We start from the raw sequence: 18,676 nt of genomic DNA, 5'->3' as shown, positions 1-18,676 counted from the left end.
GATACCACCAAAGAGGTAGTAGTAACACCACTGGTGAAAATAACAGGCTTGAACCCCAAAGAAGCAAGTAACCTAAGGCCAATCACTAACACCCCCTTCCTCTTGAAGATAGTGGACACGATCACCACTACCCAGCTACAACAACATATGGAATGTGCAGGTATCCTCCGTCCCAGACAATCAGGCTTTAGGGAAAACCATGGGTTAAAGAGTGCCCTATTGGACTCTCGAAAAACAAACATGCTAGATACCCTGGACCGAAGCAAGTCAGGACTATTTATATTATTAAATCTGTCAACAGCCTTCGACTTGTTCAATCACAAACGCCTGTTGGAAACATTAAGAATTATAGGGAGTTGCTCAGAAGACACTACACACTGGATCTGTTCCTTCTAGAGCAACAGGAAATCTAGGGTGTGCTGGGGCATCACCACTTCGGAACCAGAACAAATAAACTACATGTTCTGCAGGGAGCATGTCTATTGCCTGCCTTGTTTAACCCCTTAACTGCCACGCTATTATGCAAGTCTGTGCATACCCCTCCTTGGCACTTAAGGGGTTAACTTGTACATTTGGCCCCTCTGTTGCCTACTGACAAACCTGGGGACTCAATTGACTAATTACGCAGACGATATTCAGCTCATGATGGAATTAAGTGGCAACTATAACGACTCAGATAGGCTAGTCAACATATACTAGTCTGTAAAGAGCTGGATGACTAACAACTGGATGTGCCTTAATAGTGAAAAACCAAACTTTTGATCTTTGGTTCCATGGGCCAGGGCAAAATTGGACCCCAAATACGTAACACTGAATATTGAGGGCAGCTGTATCCCTGTGTTAAATAAGACCCTTGGTGTCTTCCTGAGGCCTCTCTCAGCGATGATGCTCAGGTATGTGGGGCTGTCAAGAGTTCCCAGTATCATCTGAGAGTACTCAAGCAAATTAAATCCTTCATGACACCTAATGCGAAACCCTGGTCAGGGCCATCATCATGCCCAGGCTCAACTATTGCAACTCCCTTCTGATTGGGGGCAACAAAGTCAGAATTCACTAACTCCAGGTGATCCAAAATGAGGCTGTCAGGATTGTGTGTGGTGCCAAGAAAAGAGATCCCATCTTGAGCATGAGAAACAAACTCCATTGGCTGCCAGTGGTCGCAAGAATACAATTCACTGTCATCTCCCTGTCCCTAGCCCTGGCCCTAAATGCCTCTACAGAAATGCACTTGCGTACCAAAAAGATAGACTCAAGCTATATGAGCCATGCAGACCTCTGCGATCGAGCAACTCTCAGTGATTAGTCAATCAAAGAGCCAAAATAGTGAGGGGAAATGGACGGTCTTTCCCGGTATAGGTAGCCCATGCCTGGAATACCCTGCCCACAGACCTATGACAGGAATGCCACTTAATGGATTTCCAGAATGCCTAAAGAATCTTTTATTCGAGAAATAGGCTGGTAGGTTCTCCTTTTTTCATGTTCTTTTTGTCCTGTTTTTTTCCTGTCCTGTGTTTATGTGCTTCCTGATGTTTGCGGGCTATGGTGCGTTACAAACAAATACATAATAATCAATGGTCAGAAGATTCTATACAGGATGGGGAGACGGATTACCATTAGCCATATATTTAATCAGCATCCCAGTTTGTGTGTATTGAAATTACATATATGATCTTTAATTTTATGAGAGAAATGGGTATGACATTTAATATTTAATAAGAATTTGATTTTGCTTCCTCAATGCGTAAATTGGTAATTTCTATATCATATAATGTGGAGGAGACGGTCTTACATCAGCTCCTTTACCCAATTGAAAGATCCCTGTGGTATAATTGATAATTAGACACCTGCTCACAATTCCCTAAAAGCATAAAGGAATGATTGGAAAGGGGATCAGACCACAGAGGTTTCTGCCTGGCTAATAGTGACTATCTTTGCTAGAGAAAGTAGATTGATTGTTGTCCATTCACATGGAAGTAAATTGATTTTAGGTATCATTAAACATTTGAAAATTAAAATGATGAAAGCCAAAAGCTATTGTAAGTGAAGGGTGGTTAAAAACGTAAATATACAAACACATAATTTTTACGTGGAATTATACATACTTTATAATATACAAACATCTGGTCAAATACACAAACCATAAACCCAATGCAAACATGTAACACATTTAAGTAAAATATAGAAAGAAGGGTGTATAGGAGAAAGCGATCGAGTCAATAATATATATTAGGATTGGTTAAATAATGGAAATGAAAAATAAATTAAGATAACTCGTTCTTTTTAAATTCGGAAAGAGGATATAGAAAATAAATAATCCAATGCCGTGAAATAATCTTATTGGGTAATCAAATCTCACGACAGATACAAATTAATTCTGGGCTAAAGCAAATAGTAAATGCCTAGGAACTAGAATGCCCACATGTGGTTTTAGATAACCTTCATCAATTAAACATCAAATATAAAGAAGGATTAGAGAAAATTAGAGTGCCATCTCTTGAAATGTATCATCACATAAAGAGTTGAGAAGAAAAGTCAAATTGTGGGCCAATGAAATGAACAACTCAATGATTATACGTTACTGTATCATAAATGTATAACTCGGATTATGTTAAAGAATTAACAAAGGGACAAAAGGAACAATCACTGGTGTTCTCAACTGAAGAGGGGAGCAAATATGCAATAACTGATAGACTGATTGTGAGTCAGTAAAGTTGCTTCCCTCTCATACATCAGAGACACAATGGTGCCTTTTCCAACAGTACTCTCTCAGCGAGTCAGCTCAGACGTTAAAGGCACATCTGATTTTCTTATGGCACCCATGCCATGAGTCTGCTGAAACATCAGATGCATGCCACATGTTCCTATAAAAACCGAACACCAGGTCTGCTGCAGAAACAGTCACTGTGTTTGTTTCACTGTGTTTGTTTCCCTCAGCCGAACCTAAGACTGCTAGCTTCAAAAGTGCCCTCATCAATGCCCGGTCTCTAGGAGCCCATGCTATCGAAATTCACGATCTTGTCACTGAACAAAATCTGGACCTACTGATAATCACAAAATCCTGGCTTTCCCCAAGTCTCGGGACAACTACTAGCCTTGGCCTTAACACCCCCCGCCTATAGCATATTCAGAACTGATAGAACACATACCAGAGGAGTAGGTGAAGCCATTATAGCAAGGAGTAATCTACAACTCAGATCAAGCCCTATTGAAAACATCCCAGGCTACGAACTCTTGCTAGTCATACTAGCCATGAATGAGAAAACCACGATAAATATTGTAGTGATTTATATAACTCCCAGCTCCAATAGCCACCCTGAAACAGATATCCCACTACTACTCACACTGCTCATCAAACCTAACACAAAATGTATTATCCTCAGAGACCTGAACCTAGGTTTCAACGATGATCAAGACCACAAAGCCGCAATCCTTCATTCAGAACTCAAGGACATGAACTTTACCCAATGAGTGAATCCTCCCACTCATGTCAAGGGCAGAATCCTGGACTGGATACTCTCTCTCAACACTAATTTAACCATAGATTCTATCACCCCCCTTGGCTGGACTGACCACTTCTGCATAAAGTTCACCCTCATGAGTGATGAACCCCGTCCTCCCAAGACCAAAACAACAGGCACTTTTGAAGCCAGAAATCCCTGCAAGCTCACGGTAGAGAAATTCACCCCTACCCTTGACAAATCTCTTGAAACTAAAATAGTCACCGACCCTAGTATCATAGCCAATTACTATCATAAATGCCTCACACTTACTATTGACGAAGTAGCGCCTAACTTAACCAAAACACGCAGAACCGACAAAAAGAACCACTTCTGGTTTGATGAAGAATTAGCATCTCTGAGAAGAACAAAGCGCTACCTTGAACATGCCTGTAGCAAATATCCTTCCGCGGAGTCCTCTAAAGCCTTCAAGAACACCAATAAAACCTACAAAACAGCCATCATCTTCCATAAAGCTAACGCCTACAACACACGTATCAGCAATGCTTCATCAGATTCGAAAGAACTCTTCGCCATTCTTAGAGAACTAGAAAATCCCATTCCAACCACGACCCCAGTCAATTCTAGTAAGGAATGATGCACAACTATTCAAGATGCACTCTCCGCTAAAATTGCTCTTTAACAAAACAAAATGTCCACCAAAAAACGGCTACTAGGAGAAAAAAAAACGCCCTGATCACCAATCCCCTCCCTTCCCCCACTCAAAATACTAACTCCCTTTTCCACTTCACCCCAGTAACCCAAGAACTTGTGCTTGACACTATCTCCAAACTAAAAGCCTCCAACTGCAAAGGAGATAGTGTCCCAGCTAAACTAGTGAAAGACTGTGTATCTACCCCCGTGATTACCAACTTTGTTAATTGCTCCTTTACCACAAACTCAGTCCAAGCCTGCATTAAAGAAGCCTGGGTCACCCCACTGCTAAAAAAACCAACATTATACCCTAAAGTACCCACTAATTATCGATCAATAACAACGGTCCCTTTTTTACTCAAAATCATAGACAAAATAGCATACACACAAATTCAAGCACATCTCGAACAGAACCAACTCCTAGGAACCAGACAATCAGGTTTCAGACCCAATCATAGCACAGAATGGCCCTTCTGCACCTCAAAATTCACATGGACAATATCAGAGATTCAGGGAAACTCTGTATTCTTTTGCTGTTGGATCTATCTGGAGCATTTGACCTCGTGGATCATGACAAACTCTGCATATCACTAGCCAACGATTTCAACTTCTCCAATGATGCTACCTTGTGGATGAAATCTTTTCTTGCTGAACGCAACTCTAGAGTGGCTATAGGTAAGGAAGCTGCTGATCCCATAACAGTTCCCATAGAAGTACCTCAGGGATCATGCCTTTCACCTACACTCTACAATGCCTACACAAAGCTCCTCTTCTCTACTCTTGACGATATGGGTGTCATCTACACCAATTTTGCAGATGACACCCATACCCTCATACCTATCTCAGGGAACTACGACCAGGACACCTCAACCATTAATAAAATATATTCCATCATCCAAAATTGGATGGCGCTAAATAGCCTTTCTCTCAACGATAAGAAGACATAGGTTCTCGTTGTGGGATCACCAACTAAAATAGCGGCCCTACACTCGGAGTACACCGCCATCAACATCAACGGCACCCTGATCCCTGTTCTTAAGCAAGTTAAAACATTAGGCGTATACCTAGACGCCAACCTCACGATGACAAAGCATATAAGCATGCATTCAATTCATCCTCCATGGCTTACACATCCAAACTTATAGCACTAAGTCAACAATTCGTGACCCCGACAAACTGCCTCTCCTTGGCGAGAGCTCTGGTATTATCCAAGTTGGATTATTGCAACGTGTTGTTACTAGAAATTTCCAACACCAACCTCAGTAAACTGCAACTCTTACAAAATAAAGCCTTAAGGACAGCTTTAGGGATAAAAAACTCAGATCACATCTCCAAAATCAGGAAGCATGCCAACTGGCTACCTGTCAAAGCCAGAATTAGCTTAAAAACCCTATGCATCACGCATAAATGTCTGGCCACAAAAGCTTCAATCTATCTTAATAACGCCCTACAGAAAAAAGAAAATGCCAGAACACTGAGATGTAATGAAAATCAACATTTAGTGACACCGTGCTATAACAAAACCAGGGCAGGGGTCAGCAGTTTTCATGTTTTAGCCCCCAAACATTGGAACACCCTCCAACTCAATCTCAGAAAGGAGACATCCTTCCCCGGCTTTAAAAAGCAGTTGAAAACATGGTTGTTCAACCAATACTAGCACATTGCAGAATCTATACTAGTGCAACCTACATAAGCTCAAACTGTTATTACTGTTTACCAATTTTTGAATGCTCTACTGACTGTGAATAATCTCTGTACGCCTTTTGCCCCAAATGTAAATAACCTATGTATGCTTGCTCTTTTTGACTTTCTTCAAATATATTATTAATCATCAAGATGTCTGTAACCTCGCTGTGATACGTCAGGGTCTGGGCGTGTAACAAATGAATTAAATAAATAAATAAATGAGTGAGCATAAAGGGCTCATGGGAAACAATGACACATTTAAAAATGCTTTCTATTTGCTTACCATCAGGGGACTCCTGTAGAGAGCGAGCACAGGCTCCTGGTGCTGTAAGACTGAGGAAATGCACAGTGTAGCCTGGAATGACGATATCCCTACCATAACTGAGAGTAAAATCAAAGATGCCGGATCAGCCTTTCAAAGGCTTTGCCTGGCTACAAAGTTATAAAGCACACACAGGCAAATGAATTAAGCACAGCAAACCACAGCCCCCCATTCATTCACATACACAAGTGGAGACTGTTACAGGTAAACCATCACCAGTGGAGGGATCACAGATATTACCACGCTTAGAGTCCTAGTCAGGCAAGTAGGAGCTGGCGACAAAAGTTTGGAGCAAGTTGAAGGGCAAGGAAGGGGTTTTGAGGAAGTGCTAAGGGAGGTTGAATTTGGAGGAGAGAGGGAAGATAATTTATCAGGAGGAAGAGGTGTGTTTGTGATATAAAGAGGGGGTTGGATTGAGTCATCAGAAGGAGGAGGATGGTGTGTGATAAAAGGATGAGGTTATATTGAGGCATCCTGAAGAGAAGCTTTGGTTGGGGCGAGAAACATGAGGTTTGTGGGAGAAGGAAGAGATTGTGTTAAGATATTAGAAGGTTAGCTGTAGACAATAGGAGTGGGGTTGGGATGAGACCACAGGAGACGATTCGAGGTAAACATCAAGGGACCGTGCATAAAGTCTCCTCCCACGTGGCCAGGTGTTAGGCGGAAACCTGTGCAGTTCCCTCTGGGACCACTGCAAAAGATTTAGGACTACAGGTGTTGCGATGAACCCACTTGGTAGCAGTCTGTACCACACAGATTCAATTGGTAGCTGTGGCTGAGCAGTCAGACTTCTCTCAAGAAAAGTTGGTCAGTATAGGGAGTATACAATATAGGGTAATTCTTCGCAGCAAAACGAGTAAACACGCAACCAGGCTTTAGTATAAAGATAGTAAGTTATTTATTGATAACAGAACGTCTACGAAAAATACTAAAGCGAATCACGGCAAACAACTCAAAATACAATTACTCTGCAGAATGGAATAAAGCTCAATCCCCCGAAACACAATATCGACAACTCTAGGTTCTACGGCACCACTTATTTTCAGACAGAGGTGTATACCTCAACCCAGATGACACTCGAATATTTAGTGAGGAAGGGAGAGAAGAGATAGGCAGGTAATGAAGTCAACACGGTTCGTACTGAAGCGGGTAAAAATGCAAGGCAGGAAGGCATTAATCACACTAGATCACAAAGTTCGGCGGCCAGGCCCACTCGGTGAGAGGCAAGGCACGATGTCCTAGAAAGTCTCTACGGATGATGCATTCAAGTCTTGTTTAGCAAATTGGTTAGCGACAGGTTGAACCAGTTCAGAACAAAGAGTGAATAAAGCTTGGAGGCAACCCAACGGAACGGAGAGGAATCAGATACCTCACACGAACGGATCGAAAAGGGAAGCCCGGCGGTTACGGTACCTTGTTGTGGAAGACAGCTCCGGCGGGGGCAGTTGTTCCTGGTGGTGGATGCACGACGGGTCTTGGCCAAGAGAAGAGATGCTCTCGTCGTCGAAGAGAAGATGTCCGGTGCACCACCAGGGAAGAAACCAGCCGCGGAGTGCTCCGTCACAAGGCACCACCTTCCGATCGCGGTGCAGGAGTAGTGGCTATCCGGTTGCTGGGTGCTCTGCACGGGCAATTCGACCACTGCGTCCTGGGCGACCAAAAAGCACAAAGAAGAAGACTGGTTGTTCCCACCAGCCAGGGAAAGAGACTCTCCGGCAGGGAGATCTCTTCTGTCGTCGGGAGATCTTGAGACGATTCCGCAGGGCTCCACCGGAGGTGTCGTCGTGCAGGTCGACTCAGCGTTACCTTCGTTGGATTCTTTAGGTCCAGTGGCGACTTCCGAAGATCCAGTCCCAAAAGCCCTGCTTTTATGCAGACGTCCCCCATTCATTCAGCCTAGCTTGTCAATCAACACATGCTAAGTGGTGAGCGGGAAGGCTCACCACCTGGGCCAATCACTTCAGAGTGCGACCTGAGTTGGCAAGGCAACTCGGTCCAGGGTGTCTAAACCCCCTCCCACACCCCTGAGGTAACCCAGACAGAATGGCGCCACCTTCGAGGGTCTCTGTCCAGAGGCCTGCCAAAAGTGGAACAAAGGGCTCAACCTTTGGTTTAGGAGTCACAGAGAAAAACACAGACGCCATTTTACAACCCGAGTTCTGGCAGAAAATACCACTCGATAAACCTATTTAAGATAAGTAGATCGGTGGTACGTTGGAGATTAACGAAAAACAGTATCAATCTTCAACAATGGGACGGATCCCATAGGGTTATGCTCGGGGCCGAACATAACAAGTAGTTTCCACTGCCACCAGCCAAAACTCGACGAGGAGGGACGGGACAGTGCCCCCTCGAGTAACAGATCCAGGAGTAATCGCATTACCCCTACTAGCACGTCCACAATAAGATGGTTGGTACTAGTTCTGTTAGCAAATTTAGGTCTAGTAAAGCCAATGGTGACTTTACATGCCCGGGGAGACAGTAGTCAGTCCCCGGGTATGGAGTCTATGGTGGGGGGACCTGCTAGGGCGCCCCCGTGTCACGACACGTAGGGTGCAGAGTGACACACATAGAAAAACTTATGAGACCCTATGGAGTAAAAGACCCCATAGCCCATCGAACACATTGACATCTCAAAGGAATTACACACATACATGTCCAAGAGTGAGAGGAAAAGGGTCACACTCTTGGCAGGATGGAAAAAACAAACTCCAGAAATCCAGCAAAGCTGCTGGGGGACTCACTAGGTTAGGAAATTCAGCCTAAACAGAGAATTCTCCCTAACACTCGCCCCCCCAAGACTAAGGGACAGGAGGATTTAATCCACTCCTGGATGAATCTCATACCTCTAGTCGATGATATACATCCTAGAGAGACCATCAGCATTTTGGTGGTGACACCCTGACCTGTGCTCAATGGTGAATTCGAACCCTTGCAGGCAGATCGACCATCTCAGTAGTTTTGGGTTTTCCCCTTTCATTTGCATTAACCATCTCAAGGGTTGGTGGTCAGTCTGAATAATAAAAGTAGAACCATACAAGTACGGTCTAAACTTCTTCAGAGCCCACACGATAGCAAAGCATTCTCTTTCGATTGTTGCCCACCTTGTTTCAGGATCCTTCAGCTTGCGGCTGATGTAGCAAACGGGGTGCTCCCTACCTTTCCCATCCAGTTGACTGAGTACGGCACCTATCCCTACATTGGAAGCGTCTGTCTGCACAATGAAGTGTTGGCGGTAATCAGGAGCTCTGAGTACTGGGGCTTGGCAAAGAGCCTTTTTCAGGTTTTCAAAAGCCTGATTGCACTCCTCGTTCCATTTAACCTTTTTAGGGAATTTGGGCGAGGAGATGACATTCAGTGGAGAAGCTATGGTCCCATAGTTCTCTATGAAATTCCTGTAATACCCGGTGAGGCCTAGGAAGGCTCTCACCTGAGTCTGAGTAGTCGGTGTTGTCCAATTTTGCACAGCTTCAATCTTACTGAGCAAAGGCCTTATTTCTCCACCGCCTACCTCATGCCCAAGGTAGACTACCTTACTCTGTCCAATTTGGCATTTACTCGCCTTTATGGTCAGATTGGCTCGTCCAAGAGCCTGCAAAACATCTCTCAGGTGGGTTACATGTTCGTCCCAGGAATTGCTGAACACTGCTATGTCATCCAAGTATGCCATGCAGAAGTCGTCCATCCCGGTTAGAACCTGGTTTACCATCCGTTGAAACGTAGCAGGTGCATTTTTTAGTCCAAAAGGCATTACCGTAAACTGGTATAAACCAACGGGGGTAGAAAATGCAGTTTTCTCCTTGGCATGGTCGGTCAGGGCTATTTGCCAATAGCCTGACGTCAAGTCAAATGTGCTGAGGAACTTGGCGGCGCCAAGTTTATCCACCAACTCATCTGTTCTTGGCAAAGGGCGGGCATCAGTCGTGGTGACTGCGTTAAGAGCTCTATAATCCACGCAGAATCTAAGTTCTTTAGATCCGGCCTTTGGTACTAACACAACTGGGCTAGACCATGGACTAGTAGAGGGCTCTATTACCCCGAGATCAAGCATCTTGCTGACCTCACCTTTGATGTGGGTTCTTACGTTTTCTGACATGCGATATCCTCTGCTTTTGACAGGCAGACAGTCACCAGTGAGTATCTCGTGCTGGCCTCAAGGGGTCAAGCCTGGTGAGAGCGAGAACAGAGAGGCAAACTGATTAAACATAGACTTGCACTCTTCTTGTTGCTCGGGTGTCAGATTGGAGGAGAGATTTACTCCTTCAATGTTTTCATCTAAAGGTAAGCCTCTGAGGAGATCCGGAAGAGCTTCACTCTCTTCTTCTTCCTCGGCCGATGCTAGAAGCAACGCTCCTACATCAGGTCGTGAGACATACGCTTTAAGTCGGTTGGTGTGAAAGACTGTCGGAGCCTCCTTGGGGTTGCCCAAGTCCACCAGATAGTTAACCTCACCAAGCTTACCCACTACTCGGTAGGGTCCCATCCATTTATCTTGCAAGGCCCTCTGCCTTGTGGGGATCATAACAAGAACAAGCTGGTTTTGAGCGAACTCAACCATGTTAGCCTTTTGATCGTGCCAGTGCTTGACCAATGCTTGTCCAGCTTTCAAGTTATCGCTTGCTTCTGTCATCAGGTGCGACATTCTCCTCCGGAGACCTATCACGTAGTCAGTCACTCTGACTGGCTTGGGGGAAGGAGCACTCTCCAACCCCTCCTTAATCAGGGCCAATGGACCTCTGACGGGATGACCATAGAGCAGTTCGAAGGGAGAGTAGCCTACTCCCTCCTGAGGGACTTCTCTATAAGCAAAAAGAAGGCATGGCAATAGAAGGTCCCACTTACGCTTAAGGGGTTCTTCTAGAGCACCTATCATGCTCTTCATGGTTCGGTTGAACCGTTCTACCAACCCATTGGTTTGTGGGTGGTAAGCCGTTGAGAACTTGTAAGTTACCCCGCAGGTTTTCCACATGGCTTTCATGTAGTGGGACATAAAATTTGACCCCCTGTCAGAGATAACTTCCTTAGGAAATCCGACCCTAGTAAAAATACCAAGGAGGGCCTTAGCCACAGCCGGAGCTGTAACAGTCCTCATAGGAATTGCCTCAGGATACCTAGTAGCATGGTCTACTACAACAAGTATAAACCTGTTGCCTGAGGAGGTTGGAGGATCAAGGGGACCAACGATATCAATCCCTACTCTCTCAAATGGGACTCCCACAACGGGAAGAGGCACTAACGGTGCCACATTCTTGGACCCAACCTTACCAGAGATCTGGCAGGTATGGCAGCTTCTGCAGTGTTTTTCTACTTCGGCCCCCATTTTTGGCCAATAGAAGTAGAGTGAGAGCCTTTCCTTAGTCTTCTTGAAACTCAAGTGACCAGCCAAAGGAATCTCGTGGGCTAACTGCAAGAACTGTGGTCTGTTCTCTTGGGGTACTACAAGGCGTTTGTAGTCTCCAGGCGCAGACTCGGTCGGTTCACTATAGAAGAGGCCATCTTTCCAGTGCAACCTATGTTTCCCAGGCTCTTGCCCTTCAGCCTGAGTTTCTGCCTGACGGCGAAGACCTTCCAGAGTTGGACATTCTCTCTGTCCCTTACTGAAGTCTGACCTGCTGGGTCCCCCTTCTGCCAGTAACGACTGCAGCTCAGGATGGTCAACAGGATCCAGATCTCCAATGAGTTCCTGGCCTTCCATTAGCTCTTCTTCAGAGTCTAATTCTACCATACAGGGTTGTACTTCCCCCTCAGCCTCAGCTGGAGGTGGAGTTACGGGTGTGACGTTGGACAACCGCGGGGAAGTCCGTGTCGGCTGCATCGGAATGTGGGCTGTTGGTTTCGGTTTAGAAGTTTTAGGTTTCCCTTTTACTTCTGTGTTCCTAGAGACAGCGGCCGCCATTTCCAATGGAGCAGGAGTGATTTCTTTCTTCATCATCTCCCCGAGAGTACCGCGCAGGGTCCTCTCTCTTGCAGGTCTGGTTAGCTCCTGTAACCGTTTACTAGGAGGTCTGGGAGTATGCGATACAACTCCGAGAGTTTTCAAATCGTTACCCAACAGTACGCGTCCTGGTACCTCACTCTGTATGCTGACAGGTATCTTTACAGTCATGTCGTTACACTGGATGAGAACTGGTAATTGGGGAAGCATCTGCACAGGCCCTCCAGCTAACTTGGTGAGGCGTTTGGGTGCCTTAGCAACATCCTCAGCCTGAAAAAACGATTTATCCACCACAGTTATGCTGGCCCCAGTGTCCCTAATGGCAGGCGTCTCCTGACCATTCACCTGGACACTGTCCTTATAATACTCTTTAGTATTATCGGGGATAGAATTATAGACATCTAAATTCTGTTGTTCCCACAACCCCAGAGATACTAAAGAAACGCTGGCTGAGACTCCAATGGGTTCGTCAGCTAGCAGTAGAAAGTTTCCACTTGCCATTTGGACTTCCTCCTCTGGAGCGAAGGCTAAGGAGACAAGCTGGACCCCTGAAGGTTTACCCTTACATCTGGGATCTCCTTTCACGTGATCAGTCGAGCCACAAACAAAGCATTTCCCGAATGCTTTCTGGAATGGTGGCTTGTTCTGACCTCCTTCCGGTTTGGCACCAGAAGACACACTATTCTGCTGTGGTTTTCCCGGTGGCTTACCCTTCTGGTTTTGTTTGGGGCCCTCTTTGGAATGTGAGTTATTCGAATTCTCCTTTGAGTCTTTTTTAGGCTGTTTTCCCTCGTCCTTTTTCTGAGTTGCCCCAGAATCCTTGTGAGTAGCCCTGTTGGCAACCCACAAGTCAGCAGCCCTAGCTAGAGCCCTGGAATCTAATTCCTTCGAATCAGCAAGTGCTGTCTGAGCTCAGGAGAACAGGCATCATAAATCGACTCCAACATAAAAAGATTTCGCATACCCTCGTAAGTGTCAACTTTGTAACCCTTAATCCATCCCTCTAAGTTTTTCAACCCGTCACTCACCCAGGTAGCCCAAGGGGTACCATCATGCTTTTTGAGGGTTCTAAACCTCTTAAGATACTGGGAAGGGGTCTTCCCGAATCTAGCTATCAAAGCTAGTTTCACACTTTCGTAATCCGTCTTATCCACCTCCCCCAATTCCATTACCACATCAGTCGCAACAGGAGGAAGCCTAGAGAACAACCAGGGAAGCAACGCGTTCCCGGTGATGTCCTGGAGCCCATGATTGTATTCAAACAGTTTCAACCAATCCAACACATCCAATCTCGGTTCGTACATACCCACTAATTCCTTCGGCATCCGGGGTCTTTTGGGACTGGAGCTCCTAGAGGAACCAGAGGAGAGAGAAGCATTTTCCATAGACAACTTTTTCATTTGTAACTCATGATTAAGCTCTATTTCCCTGAGTCTTAACTCAGCTTGTTTCTGCTCAGCCTGGGCATTCATTCGTCTGAACTCGAGCTCTTGGTTTCGTTCAGATTGAGCCAAGAACCGTTTATATTCTAATTCGAGCTTCATTTTTTCAAGTTCAAAATAAGCAGGGTTACTTGTGGGACCTGGTATGGGCCCCGTAGGCACAGTTGGTAAGGCAGGTAGAGGAGCGGGGGAGACAGTTTCGCTAGCCTCGCCGTCCTCGTCAGCCTCTTCATCGCTATCATCAGAATTACGATTCAGATCAACACCATTACTGTTATCTACAGTTGCTGGAGAGTTTGGTTCCTCTGAACCAGTACCCAGACTTTGGTTCGCCAGCAATCTCTCTATCAGTTCTAACTTCTTGCCTTTTACAGGAAGATTCTCTTGTCTACAGAGAGCTCGCAGACTCTCAGTATTTTTATCCGACAAAGACTCTTGGCTGTAAATTTCCATCGTAGACATGTTTTTTGAAAGTTGCTTTTGTAAAGTTTTGTGGTTAGTTGTCCTTCAGCGTCGAAAAACACTCTAAACTGTATACTCGATACTGATCCCACCGCTGCCACCAGTGTTAGGCGGAAACCTGTGCAGTTCCCTCTGGGACCACTGCAAAAGATTTAGGACTACAGGTGTTGCGATGAACCCACTTGGTAGCAGTCTGTACCACACAGATTCAATTGGTAGCTGTGGCTGAGCAGTCAGACTTCTCTCAAGAAAAGTTGGTCAGTATAGGGAGTATACAATATAGGGTAATTCTTCGCAGCAAAACGAGTAAACACGCAACCAGGCTTTAGTATAAAGATAGTAAGTTATTTATTGATAACAGAACGTCTACGAAAAATACTAAAGCGAATCACGGCAAACAACTCAAAATACAATTACTCTGCAGAATGGAATAAAGCTCAATCCCCCGAAACACAATATCGACAACTCTAGGTTCTACGGCACCACTTATTTTCAGACAGAGGTGTATACCTCAACCCAGATGACACTCGAATATTTAGTGAGGAAGGGAGAGAAGAGATAGGCAGGTAATGAAGTCAACACGGTTCGTACTGAAGCGGGTAAAAATGCAAGGCAGGAAGGCATTAATCACACTAGATCACAAAGTTCGGCGGCCAGGCCCACTCGGTGAGAGGCAAGGCACGATGTCCTAGAAAGTCTCTACGGATGATGCATTCAAGTCTTGTTTAGCAAATTGGTTAGCGACAGGTTGAACCAGTTCAGAACAAAGAGTGAATAAAGCTTGGAGGCAACCCAACGGAACGGAGAGGAATCAGATACCTCACACGAACCGATCGAAAAGGGAAGCCCGGCGGTTACGGTACCTTGTTGTGGAAGACAGCTCCGGCGGGGGCAGTTGTTCCTGGTGGTGGATGCACGACGGGTCTTGGCCAAGAGAAGAGATGCTCTCGTCGTCGAAGAGAAGATGTCCGGTGCACCACCAGGGAAGAAACCAGCCGCGGAGTGCTCCGTCACAAGGCACCACCTTCCGATCGCGGTGCAGGAGTAGTGGCTATCCGGTTGCCGGGTGCTCTGCACGGGCAATTCGACCACTGCGTCCTGGGCGACCAAAAAGCACAAAGAAGAAGACTGGTTGTTCCCACCAGCCAGGGAAAGAGACTCTCCGGCAGGGAGATCTCTTCTGTCGTCGGGAGATCGTGAGACGATTCCGCAGGGCTCCACCGGAGGTGTCGTCGTGCAGGTCGACTCAGCGTTACCCTCATCGGATTCTTTAGGTCCAGTGGCGACTTCCGAAGATCCAGTCCCAAAAGCCCTGCTTTTATGCAGACGTCCCCCATTCATTCAGCCTAGCTTGTCAATCAACACATGCTAAGTGGTGAGCGGGAAGGCTCACCACCTGGGCCAATCACTTCAGAGTGCGACCTGAGTTGGCAAGGCAACTCGGTCCAGGGTGTCTAAACCCCCTCCCACACCCCTGAGGTAACCCAGACAGAATGGCGCCACCTTCGAGGGTCTCTGTCCAGAGGCCCGCCAAAAGTGGAACAAAGGGCTCAACCTTTGGTTTAGGAGTCACAGAGAAAAACACAGACGCCATTTTACAACCCGAGTTCTGGCAGAAAATACCACTCGATAAACCTATTTAAGATAAGTAGATCGGTGGTACGTTGGAGATTAATGAAAAACAGTATCAATCTTCAACAATGGGACGGATCCCATAGGGTTATGCTCGGGGCCGAACATAACAAGTAGTTTCCACTGCCACCAGCCAAAACTCGACGAGGAGGGACGGGACAGTGCCCCCTCGAGTAACAGATCCAGGAGTAATCGCATTACCCCTACTAGCACGTCCACAATAAGATGGTTGGTACTAGTTCTGTTAGCAAATTTAGGTCTAGTAAAGCCAATGGTGACTTTACATGCCCGGGGAGACAGTAGTCAGTCCCCGGGTATGGAGTCTATGGTGGGGGGACCTGCTAGGGCGCCCCCGTGTCACGACACGTAGGGTGCAGAGTGACACACATAGAAAAACTTATGAGACCCTATGGAGTAAAAGACCCCATAGCCCATCGAACACATTGACATCTCAAAGGAATTACACACATACATGTCCAAGAGTGAGAGGAAAAGGGTCACACTCTTGGCAGGATGGAAAAAACAAACTCCAGAAATCCAGCAAAGCTGCTGGGGGACTCACTAGGTTAGGAAATTCAGCCTAAACAGAGAATTCTCCCTAACACTAGGGGAAGGCAGCCGCTACCTGATTCTGACCCTGGGGGTGGTGTTAGTTGGGTGGATCACCTGGGAGGAGAAGGTCCCCAAGGGAACAGGAGGATTCCCTTATGTGAGACACATTATTTGTCTTCTTTGGGAGATTTATACGGTGCCAGAATATTTAATGGTTTGCTGTCAGAGTGAGACTTGACTTAACAAAGCTACCCTCATTGATGGCAATGAATACTCGTGTGTTCAACAGGAGAATAAAATATATGGAAGTCAGAACTTTAATATTCTAACTTCTGATTAATATAATTCTCCCGTAAATCTGGATTATCCCTTGACCCCTCTAAACCCCTTCTATGGAGATCTAATAAATATCCAGAGTAAATTCAGTAAAGTTGAAGTTTGTATTCATGAAGGAAAAGGTAATCAGAACATTGGAGACTTCAAGTCCCACAATTCCCTAAGTACTGGGATGAGGAAGAGGGACTCAGAGGCACTAAACTGCAAGATGCAGTATAGTGGTTCTAATGACCCACACCTGAGCAGGACTTTTGAATATATAAGTCCTCCCTCAGGTGCAAGACATGAGAAGAACAAGACAGTGGAGTTGCAGAGACCACCAGTTGCAGTTGCAGAGGAAGAAAAAAGGAGACGCCAGAGCCGCTGTTATCTTTTAAGCGGATGTCGGTCCTTAGAGGGTCTCCAAGGTGGATAACCTTAATTGCAGAGGTTGCGCAGCCAGATGCGTTTTTGCGGCAGGCTTTCTCCCTGTAGAGAGAGGCTCTCCTGATTGTGTGCATTGTCCCGGTGGCTGGCGAGCACCTGTGTGCACTGGGAGTGAGAGAATCTCCTTTCGCAATCGGCACGGGACGTGTGAGAATCGAAGCAGTCTGCCGTGCAAGAGGCAGCAGAAAAGACACAACGAGCAGTGGCAGTGGATCACACGGACGCATGCGCAGAAACCGGTGGGTTTACCATTGGTGGGTAATCCTGGTATGCAAGCATATAATCCATGTTGGCTAAATAATAAGAGAACATTGTTACAGGAAGATTGGGACCATTGTTGCCAGAGTAAGGAATAGACGATGTTTAAGCAAGGCATCAACAAGCATTGCTTAAGCGAAACAGGGGTAAGTGTAATGAAGAAGCTTTGTCAGCAGTTAATTGATGAAAAAGTGGCAAAACAGAAGTTGCAGGAGAGGCGCTCCTGGTCTAAAGTATCAAGGAGGAGTAGAGCATAACCTGCATTGCCTGTAGAAAATGCAAGAGTAGAACAAACAGCACCAATGTGTATCATATCTTCCTAAAAGAAGTTGTGATTTTCGATGTTGAAAGTTAAAGACCTTTCTAAAGGTTTGAAGTTGACCTCACCAGAGAGTACTTGTAGTAGTGTGAAGACCTTTTGTCTTGGCAGGCGAGCATACCAGAATAGGGACTTTTAGTGGTAGTCCTGGCAGGTTAGTGGACCAGGAAGGAATCATTGAAGTGATGCATTGTGGTTGAAGGTTGTGTGGAGAAGAAGAAGTGGCATGACCACTGACTTGTTTCGTGAATTGTTGTGGAATCCTCCTGGAAAAACATTTTTGTTGATACAGAATTGTGAATGTGTTTTGTTTGTTAAGAAGTTGTGTTGAACTCTACTCTTTGCTACAAGTGGAGAGATGAAGACTTGTCATCTAGTTGAAAAGTGGATTAAAGGAAAAGTGAAAGACTTTAGGAGAACGAACTTTATGATCTGAATCGGCAACAAAACAGAATTTGCTCATTTAAACCTTTGATTGAAAATCCTGTTTTGAGTCTGGAGAAGGGGAGCCAACGCAGGTTATAATGATATAACGTTAGTAGGTCTATGTTGAATGTAACTGTTATTTCTTTTACATTTGAATTACCTTATATTCCTTTATGAGTTTGATATATGCATAAGTGTGAGGGACAAATTCCTTTTGTTAAAATGTTTTCCTTCAGTTTATTTTGGTAGGCAGGGTATATTCTTGTTAGGTTAGGGATAGTGAGGCGTTTATCGAATCCTTATGAGTTAATAAAAATGGTTTATTGTGAAAAACCTTTATCAGGTTTTCCACCTCACATTTCTGAAATCTGAAAGTAGGCGGGGAGGGCATGTGTGGCCCAAAGCAGGGGGTAGGTATGAGACCTTGATTTGAAGGGGTTCAACCCAATTGGTCGGAGAAACAATGTGGCATAGCACTGAAAGGATGTAGGGACCAGAGTAGGAGTAGTTTGTTGCTGAAGAGGGGTCGAGCCAGGATCCAAAGGAAGAGAGGGGACCAAGGCAATCTTAAAAACCATATCTGGGGAAATGAAAAGAGCAAACCCTGTTGCCTGATTGGTGCAGATCCCAAGTCAGAAAAGAGGGGCACAGGAAACCCTTGAACCTGAAACTGAGAACCAACCACCTTAAAGACAAAGCAGGCCCTGTTGAGTAGTCATTAAGATGGCT

The sequence above is a fragment of the Ambystoma mexicanum genome, chromosome 3p, assembly GCF_040938575.1.
Source record: "Ambystoma mexicanum isolate Mex_15411 chromosome 3p, UKY_AmexF1_1, whole genome shotgun sequence".
NCBI lineage: Eukaryota > Metazoa > Chordata > Amphibia > Caudata > Ambystomatidae > Ambystoma > Ambystoma mexicanum.
This window is presented reverse-complemented; position numbering follows the sequence as displayed.